General features: G+C 40.6%; 1 protein-coding gene across 5 annotated transcripts in view; it reads left to right on the forward strand.

Moving 5' to 3' along the window:
* Window positions 1-14,762, forward strand: part of CACNA2D1 (calcium voltage-gated channel auxiliary subunit alpha2delta 1) — a 936,653-nt gene that overhangs the window by 477,781 nt on the left and 444,110 nt on the right. The window lies entirely within an intron of this gene.

A 14,762-nucleotide genomic window follows, 5' to 3' on the forward strand; every position in this document is an offset into this window, starting at 1 on the left:
CAATTCTCATCATCTCCCCTCTTTGTCCAGTCTTGTCTTGCTCTGTGTCTCCCTGGCTGGAGGGTCACCTCTTCCCCTTCCCTCCATAGCTAATTGTTCATATGCCCTATACTGTCTCTCCCCAAGTTGCTGCTCACATGTCCCATACTGTCTTTTCTTCGGCTGCTGCTCACATTCCCCCTGTTGTTTCTCCCTGAGATGCTGAACTCTTGTTTGTAGAGCCTGCCCCCAGATCCTACATTCCCCCTTCTATTTTTTCTAGCAAATCCAATTGCCCCTCTCACTAAAATCCAGTCCCCCCCCCATAAAATTCCATGGTTATTTGCTCTAGCAGTTTAGTGATTGCGTGATTGAGCAGTGCTGTGTGGAATCTGTGTGGAATCTAAAGTCCTAGTGCTGCTCATTCACTTTTCTAGCATGGGCAGATGGAATTTCTACTTTATGAGCAACCAAGGAGAACACACAGGCTCCCTTCCCCTGCTGTGGTGAATGACAGTGCTTGTCTGTAGCATGCCCCGGCTGCTAGAGACAGGAGGGTATACAGGGTATACGTGCAGAGTTTTTTTTTTAATTCAACCAGCATGTTGAATTAAATCAATTACAGATCCCTCCATGCACACAGGTGATGTGCTATCTTCTTTTGAGAGCAGGGACTCTCTCCCCATCAGATTACACAGATCAGCACTTCAGCTGGTTTCTGTTGAACAGACAGGGCTGCACACAATCTCTCTGACCATGCTACTCAGCAACTACAATACAGTTTAGAATGGGAAAGTGCTACATTTACAAGGTCCCCTGGTGGGTTCAAATATGATTTTTAACTTGAAGTGATACTACATCTTTAACATTTTTTCAAGAAAAAAGGCCTTTTCTGACTTGGGGAGAGCTCACCCCTGCTAAAGAAATAAGAAACTGTTATTTTTTTAAACTTTGGTAAACAATATTAAATATGGGAGAAATAAAGGAATCTGCAAATTTCAAGGTCCAAGACTGTGTTGGTGTGCAACTGGCTGAAATTTGAGTGCATTTCCCTATTCTTGCTGATGCTAGCTTATAGTCCTTTGTTACTGGTTGTGCTAAAATGGGACACTTCTCTTAAAACATGGTGTTTTGGATCATTGTCATGTTGGAAAAGTGCACGACGACCAAGGGCACGGAGTGATGGTAGCATGTTCTCTTTAAATGTACATCTCTGAATTCATGATACTATCAATGAAATGCAGCTCCCTAACACCAGCAGCATGAAGCCCCTCAGAAGGACCCTGCCACCACCATGTTTCACTATAGGCACCATGCAATTTTCTTTGTACTCCTCACCTTTATAACGCCAAACAGTTTTGAAGCTATCAGTTCCAAAAACATTTATCTTAGTTTCATCACTCCAAGGTACAGAGTCCCAGTAGTCTTCTTCTTTTTCAGCATGGGTCCTGGCAAATTCTAAGTGGCCTTTTTGTGCATGGGCTTTAGGAGAGGCTTTCTTCATTGACGACACCCATGCATGCTATTCCTCTGCAGTGTATGCCGTGTTGTGTCACGGGGAACAGTTATCTCAGTTTGGCTTTCTACTTCTTTCTACTTTAGCTAACTGCAGTGAACTTGCATGGCAATTTTCTTCAACCCTTCTCATCAGAAGACGCTCCTGTCGAGGTGTTAACTTCTGTGGATGGCCTGGATGTCTCTGTGAGATGGTTGCAGTTCCATCTATGTTAAATGTTTGTATCACTTTTGCTGCAATATTCTGACTGATAAGTAAAGCTTTTCTTTCTCAGGCCTTGTGACATTTCTCTTCCATGTGGTTTCATTGCTGACAGCATGAAATGGGAAGAAGGAAGGGGTTTTCTTTGTTAAGCAACACCCTTTTATAATCAACTGTCTGCTGGATATCTGTTTAACTGCTTCAATACTGTTGATACTGAAAGGAAAGTAAAGGTTTTCTGATACATCTGTTTGGAGTGTACTCATTTATGCGGAACACGGTATAAAAGGCAAAAAATAATTAAATGTATCTTCCAGATCCAAAGTTTCCTAATGATTACACATTTAATATTTTCTAAATAAAGGAAAAATAAAACAGCATGAGGATGGAGCTGCCAGTACATTGAATTTGAAATAAATGTAATCGTAAAAACCAGACTAAGGCTTAACCTCTACTGTTGGTTTAAAGCACTTTCCAAGACCACTGCATGGACCTTATGGAATTCTGGGAGACAACTCTGCATCATATACATTTAAATATAAAACCACATGCTTTATTCATATATCAAATACAAAATAACATACTAGCACCAAAGTGCCACAATTAAATTCATAATCAGACAATTATAAAAATTCCACAGCAGCTGCAGAAAAAAGCACCCCCCAAAGAAAAAAAAAAGAGCAGTCCTTGGAATAGTATGTTCTCAGTAATCCAACATCATATAAAGGTTAATATACTCTCAGAACAGGGACATGATATTCTCAATAATAAATGGATTACAGCATAGTACTGTTCAGCTTGTTTTTAAGATTGAACTGGACCATTTCCATTATATATCCTTATTCTTTGGTTGATATGAATGTAACTCTGAGGGATAGCAAAACAAGTCCCAACCTAGACCTTACTGAGATCTCATACTGTGGAAGGTTGTATTACATACGGATACAGAAAAGTCCTTTTAGTAGTATGTTCTCAGTAATTCAACATCACATAAAGGTTAATATACTCCCAAGACAGGGACATAATGTTCTCAATAATAAATGGATTCCAGAGTCGTACTGTCCCAACTTGTATTTAAGATTTAACCAGACCGTTTGTATTATATATTCTTATTGATTGGTTGATATGTATGCAATTCTGAGGCATAGCAAAACAAGTCCCAACTTGAACCTCACTGAGATCTCATAGGTTGTATGACATAGGATACATTTTTCTGGAAGACGCCAAGGAAAGGCTTGCGAGCTTCATATGCTATATGGTTCATATAACCTGGGTCTACGATAGCATGAGTCCACCATACATATACTTTAGATAGATACAATGAACCAGATCTGGAGTTATATCCTATATTAACAAATTCATTAGAATTGTGGGCTTACTGTGAGCCAGCTCAGCATTCAATATGCAAATTAAATATTCGTTACATTTATAGGAAAAGTTAGATAGATTTATATCTGCAATATTTATTAAAAAAAAATGTTTTTGTGTTTTTTTTGTGATTTTAAGGGTTGGCTAATTCCTGGGTAATGGTTTGTGAAATGTAGTATACACACCATGGCCGCCTTGTGTTTCCGCACATGCATGGTGACATCATTGTGCTGCGTGCATCCTGAAATCATGGCATGCCTCCGTGACATCATGACACACATGCATTGTGACGTTATGCCATTTTGGCACCAATGGAGGCCATTTGGAGCACATTGTCTATATAGACACCCAGGCCAGTGAAAGAAAGACATACCTCTAATGCAGCCAGGGTGACCAGCAAAACTGGTTGTCTTTTCTTACCCTTCTTGTTCCAGCACTTGAGGGAGACTCCCCAAGTTCCTCTTATGGACCAGACCACAGAAATGTAATACAAGCATTGGAACATAAGTGAAATGGATATTTGGCTTATATTTTGCAGGGGGTGTCTTCTATTTCAGGCTACTATAGTTTATGCCAGTGCTATGGAGTGTAACAAGGTTAAATACATTTTCCTACTGCAGCTACATTAGAAATCATATATAGTTTGTGCAAATTAGCTCACTACACTGGAATTATACCCTGCAGAAAAAGTTATAATACCATTCCCCAATGCCACCAATTAATTAGTAAAGATCCTGTACTCCTCTATTGTTGTATTTGGTGGTGTAATCTGTTTATTCTCTGCTCCCACTGAAGTGGGCACAATCTTGGATATATATACTTTTCCTTTGCTTTCCCAAACCTTGCTTATGCCATTACATGGATATCTTCCACCAATCTCATACTCAGCAACTGAGCTAAGCCAAGAGAAGTTGGAAGGTTTTCTGGAAACTCATGAGATCAAGGACCTCTACTAGAGATAGAGCATTACGTCACACTAGCAAAGTACCCTATAGATCACTGCACGCCTATTGTGCCATGAATGAGGAATAAAATGAGCACGCACAAATGATGTCACTAGGAATCATACTCAGAGATGTCTCAATAATGGAAAAGATTTAGAGCACGTTGAAAGTATACACAAGAAGTACATATATTATGAGAGCAGATTGCATACTGAGTTTAATTTCATTCAGCTGTCAGCAGTGCTGACAACAAAACTACTCAATATTTGCTTGTCATTCAGGCATTTAAACATCTCTAGCACTATATTTGGGTGGTGCAGGATGTTAATAAAATACAGATTATGAACATAGCTAAATGCTAAAAGTCTGAATCCATTTTGAAAAGATTCTTCAATTGTGCAAGTATAAATAAAAAAGGGAAATACACTTTAGCTTCTAGTGCAAGATGATATGTGAGTAAGGACAAGCCTGATCTTTTGTCAGCCAAAAGATTAGACTATGTATTATCTGTTAAAGTAACCATAGTCACATTTGTTTTGTGTATTTAACTATAGTTATTAAAATGGTTCTGCAATGCTGGAACAATAATTTTCATAATATCTTTGACAATTTCCTGAAACTGCCTTACACATATGCTGTTTACAATTGAACTTTCACTCTCATTAGCTGTTTTCTCTTTCATTTTCAGATTGTTCAACTTTTGGTATGATTGGTTGTGATCCATGTTACTTTAATTATCTCTTCTATTCTCTAGGATCCAATCTTCCTACTGCTTATTGATTTCTTTCTGCTCAATGCACACTGCTGCAATAATGCTGTTTTCTGATTTTTCAACTCCCCTCACAACAAATGTCATATGTGGCTCTGGATGGTTTGGAAGCAATTTTGTCACTCCAAATTGCCTTGCACTGTAGTTAGAAACTATTTGAGTTTTTATTTGTGTTTTGTTTGCCAGTTTCTCTCTCACCCTCTAATGTGCACAGAATTGCCTGGAAAGTAAACCAGCAAATTTTGAACTAGCTACTGACTGCTATTTGGGACTTTTATGCAAAATAAACTCTACCCAACAAATGCTCAGGGTTGTCAGGAAGTACAATCAAGTTTCCACTTCAAAATGAGCCATTAAAACAAATTACTGTATGTCATTTGTTATTCTACATGAACTTAACCAGCACCCAGGACAAATTTGGAAAACAAAACTTCTAGTAGGATTCTAAAGCAATCACAATGTACAGACAGATTAATAAGTGTGCCAAGCAAATGCCCAAGATTCTAATAAATTTTAATGAAAAAATCAGTTCACAGCAGAAAAATATCAAATCACCAACACATTTCAGGAGTCAAAGACACTACCCCTTCTTTGGGGGTAATAGACACAGAAATATATATATATCTATATATATATATTGAATAAAAAGTATAGATATCTAGATAACTTCCATTTACATGTATTATACTTGAAAGCCATATGTTTAATTAAAACCTAAAAAGTATTAGGAATAATAAAAAATATAAATACATAAATAAAATAATTATAATAAATACTAGTAATAATAATAATAATAATAATAATAATAATAATAATAATAATAATAATAATAATAATAATAATAATAAAATAATACCAAATGACATTCACTATAATTCTAATTAAAATCAACATCACAGTCAGCCCCTACACTACCAAGCAAATGTAAACTACAGTTAGGAGTGAATGAAACATTAAACACAGGATAGGAATTCATCATGGGAGTTTAAAGTGGATCAATAGAAAACGGGTAATGCAAACTATAAATACATGAAAGGAAAATATCATCATAATGTTGCAACAGTGTGTGCCATGTATGATAACATTAGCAAGACATAACATCGGTATAAATCATAACAAGTAGTGCAGGGAACTAATGATGCTCACTTGCAAAGTATAATAATAACAACACACATCTTTTTTCAGATACACTAACTTATAATAATTAGTTCATTTGTTTTCCATCACCTACCTTTTCATATTTTTCGTTCCTGACCCACTAAAGGCAGACCTTTAATTCAACCGCCCATCCTCCATTCATAGGTCACTTTTCATCCATTGAAGCTTTAGTATCGCTTCTGTAAATTGAGGAATGGGGTGGAAAGGGCGGGCATAGTTGGCACTCTTGGCGAGTGCTTATGACAGGCCAAGCACTTGTATAAAAGAGGAAGTAAACCCTGATGGCTTTTACTACCTCTTTTGTTCCCTGCAAAGTAAAAGCATAATTGGCTAGTATGCATCACATACTAGCCCATTATGTGCCACTTACCTGCAAACAAAGCCTGCAATGTCCCCAATGTCCCTGCTGGTGGCCGCAACCATCTTCACCCCTCTTCCTTTCGGGGCTGTGGACTCTGGCTCTGTGACTGGCCGGAGCCATGTGACGTCATGTGCTTGGGAGCCACTGGTCACGGCACAGGCCCTTTAGAAACAGCACAATCATGCCCTTTCTTCAGTGTGCATGCGCTGATGATGTCGGCACAAGCGTATATGCTAAATATCTCCTAAACCGTACAGGTTTAGGAGATATTTCCAGTACCTACAGGTAAACCTTATTATAGGCTTACCTGTAAGTAAAAGTGGTGTAACTGGGTTTACAACCACTTTAATCCCCACAGACCTGGGACAGAGGATTTCAACTAAGACAGCTGGTACTAGCACAAAGGGGATTTCTCATTAAATGTAAGTGCTGTTTCTTTTACTGGTCAAAAAAAAAGAAAGTGTTTTAACCTTCATATACAGTACCTTCATTATTGCCCCAGAAGCTACAAAGTGTGGGGCATTAAAAAACAAGGTATTGTGGCAAGTGACTATCCACATCTGGTAGCAGCTAGCGTGGCAAGTGACATTCCACATCTGGTGGCAGGCGACAGTGGCAAGTGACATGCTCAGGGCTCCCACTGATTCTACGTTATGGTGAGTTGAACTATTTCAATTAGTACTACAATGTAATAATAGCATGGTGATGGTGATGATTGAAGCGCTAACACCAGCCATTGTCCGCGAAAAATCGTGACCCCCCCCCCCGGTGGCAAAATTTTCTTCCACGCAGCCGTTCCCCGGTGCCAAAAAGGTTGGGGACCACTGGACTAAATTTCTTTTTTTTTTTACCAAGAAAGGACTAAATTTCTTTAAATTAGGTGTCCCAATTGAATCAGTTTTTTTTTTTTTTGGTCATTTGAAAAGTCTTCTAGAAGTCATGCAACCTCCAATTGTCCAAGTAGAAACACTGTAAATGTGATATCCCACCTGGGATTAAGGCGAGCCTCCTCTCAGTGTTTCCTCTCTCCTCACTGTGGCTCAGACAGAGAAGGCAGTGTAAGGAGAAGTTGTTATTACTTGTAGGGAAAGTTTGCAACTTTCATATACATTACTTTCATTATTGCCCCAGAAGCTACAAAGTTTGGGGCTCTTTGGTTGCTTTCACAGTATGCTTCGGGTCATTGTCCATCTGCACTGTGAAGCACCGTCCAATGAGTTCTGAAGCATTTTGCTGAATATGAGCAGATAATATTGCCTGAAACACTTCAGAATTCATCCTACTGCTTTTGTCAGCAGTCACATCATCAATAAATACAAGAGAACCAGTTCCATTGGCAGCCATACATGCCCATGCCATGACACTACCACCACCATGCTTCACTGATGAGGTGGTATGCTTTGGATCATGAGCAGTTCCTTTCCTTCTCCATACTCTTCTCTTCCCATCACTCTGGTACTCAGCTTTTTTAGATGTTGTTTGGCAAACTCTAATCCGGCCCTCTTGTTTTTGAGGCTCACCAATGGTTTACATCTTGTGGTGAACCCTCTGTATTCACTCTGGTGAAGTCTTCTCTTGATTGTTGACTTTGACACACATACACCTACCTCCTGGAGAGTGTTCTTGATCTGGCCAACTGTTGTGAAGGGTGTTTTCTTCACCAGTGAAAGAATTCTTCAGTCATCCACCACAGTTGTTTTCCGTGGTCCTCCGGGTCTTTTGGTGTTGCTGAGCTCACAGGTGCGTTCTTTCTTTTTAAGGGTGTTCCAAACAGTTGATTTGGCCACACCTAATGTTTTTGCTATCACTCTGATGGGTTTGTTTTGTTTTTTCAGCCTAATGATGGCTTGTTTCACTGATAGTTACAGCTATTTGTCGAGAGTTGACAGAAACAGATTCCAAATGCAAATAGCACGCTTGAAAAGAACTCTGGACCTTTTATCTGCTCCTTGTAAATGGGATAATGAGGGAATAACACACACCTGGCCATGGAACAGCTGAGCAGCCAATTGTCCCATTACTTTTGGTCCCTTAAAAAGTGGGAGGCACATATACAAACTGTTGTAACTCCTACACTGTTCACCTGATTTAGCTGTAAATACCCTCAAATTAAAGCTGAAAGTCTGCAATAAAGGAACATCTTGTTTGTTTCATTTTAAAACCATTGTGGTGGCGTATAGAGCCAAAAAGATTAGAATTGTGTCGATGTCCCAATATTTATGGACCTGACTGTAGGTTGACAATATTAGGCTAGAAATAATTGAAATACAATGAATGAAATGAAAACAAAATTAAAATAAGATCTACATTTTTACCATAGATACACTTTTTAACAATAACAATTAATAGTCTGCTGTGCAAGACAAACATATCTTTGATGTACTATAAGTTCTGTCCCTGGGTGGCTTAGCATTTATCTTATGCACTCTGATTATGAGTAAAAAAAAAAAAACTCTTTTAAATGTCACTTGGTGGAGTGGCGTGATTTGAGAGAAGCACATATCAGCTGGATCTTGGAGAGCATAAAGAGATCATTTAAACTGGAAGCCCAAAGTAATGGGAACATGTAAGTGAAGTAAGATGACAGTTTGGAGGCATCACCTTTAATCATCCCACTCTCTCTAGTTAGTGGTTAGGAGGTCAGTAGTTCTACCATTTTATGGTATGATCAATGAAAACACTGAACAACCATTCATTACATACTGTAAGTTGCAGTAACAATCCTTTCACATGCTCTTTTACTCAGTACAGTTAATATAGATGAAAATGCTTAGTGAACTTGCATATGGCATGGTTACGATATGATGTTCAGAATTTTCAGAATACCCGGTTACCATGTGATAAATCTCATACCTATAATATCATCTTTCTCTTGCAGTCTGTGTAAAGTAAGTATATGATCCAATAAGTAAGAGCTGACTGAATAGATGAAAAAATAATCCTAAAACCATCATCCTATGGGAATTTTCTCTGTCATTTTTATGGATTCTCAGTGTGTGCCTCACAAGAGAAATTGGTTACAGTTTTATTTTAATTGTTTTCACTATAGCTGAGGATTATATTTTCTGAAAATGTTCAAGCTTGCTATAAAACAGGACAATCTGTTATAAAAACATAGCAATCAGATCATTTATCCTGTAACATTTTGCCTGCTAGATGTATATCGCTGAAAATAGCATAGAACATTTCAGTTTTCTTTATACTCTCCACAAACATGTTAACAACTTGCAGACCGCCCACCACAGATGTACTGAAACGACATACTTGAACGTCATTTTGTGCAATAGACACTGGGGGCACGCTAATTCGGCAGAAGGGGGACAATCAGCGGGTCCGCCGGCCACCCGCGATCGTTCCTGAGCGAGGCAGAATGTCAATCTGCCTATGTAAACAAGGCAGATCGCCGTTCTGACAGGGAGGAAGATTGATATCTTGTGTTCCTGCTAAGCAGGAACATGGTTCTCTGTCTTCATCCAGTCAGACAATCCCCTATACAGTTAGCAAGCACCCCCTAGGGACACACTTAATCCTTTGATCGCCCCTCATGCTAACCCCTTCCCTGCCAGTGTCATTAGTACAGTAACAGTGCATATTTTTAGCACTGTAACTGTAATAATGTCACTGGTTCCGAAAAAGAGTGTCAAAAGTGTCATTTAGATGTCTGATTTGTCTGCCCCAATGTCGCAGTCCCACTAAAAATCGCCATAACTAGTAAAAAAAAACAAATAAATAAAAATGCCATAAAAATATCCCATAGTTTGTAGACATGATAATTTGTGTGCAAACCAATCAAAATACGCTTATTGGAATTTTTTTTAACCAAAAATATGCAGAATACATATTGGCCTAAATTGATGAAGAAATGTGAGTTTTTACATTTTTTATTGGATGTGTTTTATAGCAGAAAGTAGAAAGTAGAAAATATATATTTTTTTCAAAATTGTCAATCTCTTTTTTTTTATAGCACAAAATATAAAAACCGCAGAGGTGATCAAATACCACCAAAAAAAATGTGTGGGAAAAAAAGGACATACATTTTATTTGGGTACAGCAATGCATGACCGCGCAATTGTCAGGTAAAATAACACAGTGCCGTATCGCAAAAAAATGGCCTGGTCATTAAGGCGATAAAACCTTCCGGGACTGAAGTAGTTAAAACTCCAGACTTACCTTCAGTCTTTTTTGTTTATTCTTATTTCACTGCACATTGTAAACTCAGGGTGTTGTTTATCCTTAAGAAAGCTATGAACAGCACCCTACATTCTCCCTCCATCACCCATAATCTGCCTGAACTACAGAGATCCAGTGATACTGTTACTGAAATTAAAAGAATGTATTTAATAAAAACAGACTGATTGTATTAAAAAAAAAGAAAACATTAACGTGTTGATTGGGGGGATTGGTTAAATGCAAAATATGAGCACTTTTGTTGATCGATATTACACATAGTAGCTATGAAAAATATTGTTCATGTAAGTATCTTTGTAAAACTGAAATTAAAATGGAACTGAAGTCTTCTTTAAAGCAGGCTGTGAGCATAAAAGCTATTATCAAAGATGAGGCATGCAATGTCTCTTCTGCAATAATGTGTACCTGCCTGCTCACAGCAGTTTCTGGCATATAAACTGAGCTGTGCATGTGCAGATTAGCTCACAATGCCAGGCCGATCCCTGTGTTCCAGTGTGATGTCATGCTATGCTGGCCAATGAAGATAGTTGAAGACTATGACACATACTGGCAAGGGATGGGGACAGTTGGAGGAAGGGTAAGTAAGGCTCCCTTGTGTTCTGCCTTAAGATAAAAAAATAATGTCATGCCCTGTTCATTAATATATCATTAGATGCATTTTTTTAAAATGTAAGCAGTATAAATACCTGAATTCATATTAGCCTCTTGCAATCCCTTCCACCAGAGGCATCGCCAGGGGGTGGCTATTGGGGCTACAGCCCCGAGCCTGGGGCCAATAGCCCCGAGTCTCTTGTCCCGGTCCAGAATGCAGGGGACAGGGGCGGACTGAGCCGTGGTAGAGCTGGCTCTGGCTCCAGCTCCGCCCCCACCTGACTCTACTTTTGGTCACTGGTTGCTATAGCCGCCTAGCGGCTAGCAACCAATGACGTCACTGCCCACACTGCCCAGCAGTCAAAGTGGAGGAGGATTGCACTTCCTCCTCCTCCACGATAGTGCTCATGGGGCCTGCGACTTCAGCGTCCCTCCGGTGGTGGCGTCAGTGCAGAGCAGCAGGGATGGGGATACCTGGGCAGCCGGGAACAGCCCAGGAGGGAGAGAGCGAAGACACCGCCACCCTGAGCAGCATCCCCAGCGTCTCCCAGAGCCTGCACTCCACCTATCAGCGTGCTGTGACTGGAACAGGAAGAAGGCGGGATCGATCGGCGCTTGGGCGGGCGGCTCTCCTCCTCTACTCTGGCTGCCTCACACACCAGCACCACGGCTGAGCTGCTGCTGCAGGACCTGGACACATGAAGTCTGAAGTCTGTTTCCTTCTGGTCAGGTAGGTCAGTCAGTGTTGTATGTCAGGTACCAGGTCAGTGTATGTAGGTCAGTGTGGGTCAGGTAGGTCAGTGTATGTAGGTCAGGTAGGTCAGTGTATGTAGGTCAGGTAGGTCAGTGTGTGTCAGGTAGGTCAGTGTATGATGGTCAGGTAGGTCGGTGTGTGTCGGGTAGGTCAGTGTGGGTCAGTCAGGTAGGTCGGTGTGTGTCGGGTAGGTCAGTGTATGTAGGTCAGTGTATGTAGGTCAGTGTGGGTCAGGTAGGTCAGTGTGGGTCAGTCAGGTAGCTCAGTGTATGTAGGTCAGTGTGGATCAGTGTATGTAGGTCAGTGTGGGTCAGGTAGGTCAGTGTGTGTCAGTCAGGTAGGTCAGTGTATGTCGGTCAGGTAGGTCAGTGTATGTAGGTCAGGTAGGTCAGTGTATGACGGTTAGGTAGGTCAGTGTGTGTAGGTCAGTGTAGGTCAGTGTATGTAGGTCAGGTAGGTCAGTGTATGTTGGGTAGTTCAGTGTATGTCAGGTAGGTCAGTGTATGACCGTCAGGTAGGTCAGTGTGTGTCGGGTAGGTCAGTGTATGACGGTCAGGTAGGTCAGTGTGTGTCGGGTAGGTCAGTGCATGACGGTCAGGTAGGTCAGTGTGTGTTGGGTAGGTCAGTGCATGACGGTCAGGTAGGTCAGTGTGTCGGGTAGGTCAATGTATGACGGTCAGGTAGGTCAGTGTATGACGGTTAGGTAGGTCAGTGTGTGTCGGGTAGGTCAGTGTGTGTAGGTCAGTGTGGGTCAGGTAGGTCAGTGTATGTAGGTCAGTGTGGGTCAGGTAGGTCAGTGTATGTAGGTCGGGTAGGTCAATGTATGTCGGGTAGGTCAGTGTATGTCAGGTAGGTCAGTGTATGACCGTCAGGTATGTCAGTGCGTGTCGGGTAGGTCAGTGTATGACGGTTAGGTAGGTCAGTGTGTGTCGGGTAGGTCAATGTATGACGGTCAGGTAGGTCAGTGTGTGTCAGGTAGGTCAGTGTGTATCAGGTAGGTCAGTGTGTGTCAGGTAGGTCATTGTATGTATGTCAAGTAGGTCAGTGTGTGTGTGTCAGGTAGGTCAGTGTGTGTATGTCAGGTAGGTCAGTGTATGTCAGGTAGGTAGGTCAGTTTAGCGGTCAGCATGTGAGCTTACCCCCTGCCACACAACCCCTCCGCCCAACCAAAAAAACCCAGCGCCACTAGAGGCGCCTCCCCGTGCTGGCCTTGGACTTCGGGCTGAAGCCCTTGGTCTTTTTGCCACCTAGCAACGCCCCTGCCTTCCACCCTTCCACCCAAGAGTTCAGACTGGGAGTGGAAGCAGCAGCACAATTAGTAAGTCATTTGTGTAATAGTACTCATGTGCTTACAAATGACATGCTGATAGGAGAAGATATCAGTGAGCTATGCTCATCAAGTTAGCTACTTTTTCTTCAATGCCCAGTCACAATGTACCTATGTTAGTGGATTGTCAACAATATTATTGGGCAAAAGTGGGTTAACTAAAAGGAAACTACAGCGGGGGACATTTATCAAAGTGTTTGTAATTTTTTTCTTACAGTCACATCTTGAATTTATATGCTAATGAAACATAACTGACTTTTACCACATTTGCATCAAAGGTCCTTCACTGCTGCAACAATTTTATTTATTTAGTTATTACATGTAGAGATGAGCCGAACACCCCCCTGTTCGGTTTGCACCAGAACTCCTGAACAGAGAAAAAGTTCTGACCTGAACGGCGAACCCTATTAAAGTCTATGGGACTTGAGCTTGAAAAATTAAAAGTCCCTATTTTGAAGGCTTATATGAAAGTCCAGTGCATGCTGGGTCGGTGCCATTACAAGTGAGGGGGTGGTGCCACCAGGTGACGTCGCCAGGCGGCCCCACCCTTACCTATATAAGAACTGTCAAACGGCAAGCCATGGCGGTTTGCCTTAGTTGACAGCGGAGCATTTTTTTCCGGGTCCGGTGGCGGCACGTTTGACGATGGATTTACATCCGGGGACACTTTTCTTATTTTTTAAAAAGTCAAAAAGAGCTCCGGTATCAGTTCTCCAGTTCTTCAAGTCCACTCAATTTTGATTGACAGTAGACAGCAGTGGGCATGCTTTATGGGAATTAAAACAAGAAAAGAGCATTGTGACAGTGGGGAAAATCTGCAGATGAACTAATATACACACACACACACACATATGCTATTTGTGACCAGCCCTTTGTGCCATTTGTGATCCATTTTACAAAAGGTTTGTAAAATTCATAATAGGGATTTCAAGTTTGCTTCTTTTGTGTTTTTACTTTGGGGGAGTAAAAAGTTAGAACCTTTGTCAGTTTACATTTCTGTCTGTGTCTTCATTGTAGAGATTCATTCCTACTTTTGTCACTGAGACAGAAAGTGATAGGAAATCCAAAATTTTACAGTTGTCACCAGAAGAAGCAATTAGGGTATATCATTCAATAGGAAAACCTGTTTTGATAACAAGAGAAATATTTATTCTCCCTTTGTGAAGATTTCTTGTGACTTCCTTCTGGACAGAAAGTGAAGAGAAATCTTCAATAGGACATGTATGGCTGGAGTTTTAACCCTTCTGGGATGAAGCATTCAAAGTGAGAGCTTCGAAAATATAAAAAGGAGCATTAAAGTGTGTCCATTGACTGTAAAGAAAAATGCTAAAGTGGAACTTTAGAAAAAAAGCCGATCAGACAGGATGTTTAATCAGACAGGATGTTTAATCAGACGATCATACAGGGTGTTTAATGCAGAAGAAATATACTATATTATTCTGCATTAAAGTTTCTTACCTGCCTGTCTGCCATGTACACCAAGCTGCGCATAAACAGCTTAGTGTACAACTCTGGCAATGTTTAAATGAATAAGCTTCTGTGCCTAAACCATCAAAACAGGCAGAGATTTGAAGATGTAAGCAGTCGATGGGGAGCTCTGGGACTT

The sequence above is a fragment of the Aquarana catesbeiana genome, linkage group LG03 (assembly GCF_042186555.1).
Source record: "Aquarana catesbeiana isolate 2022-GZ linkage group LG03, ASM4218655v1, whole genome shotgun sequence".
NCBI lineage: Eukaryota > Metazoa > Chordata > Amphibia > Anura > Ranidae > Aquarana > Aquarana catesbeiana.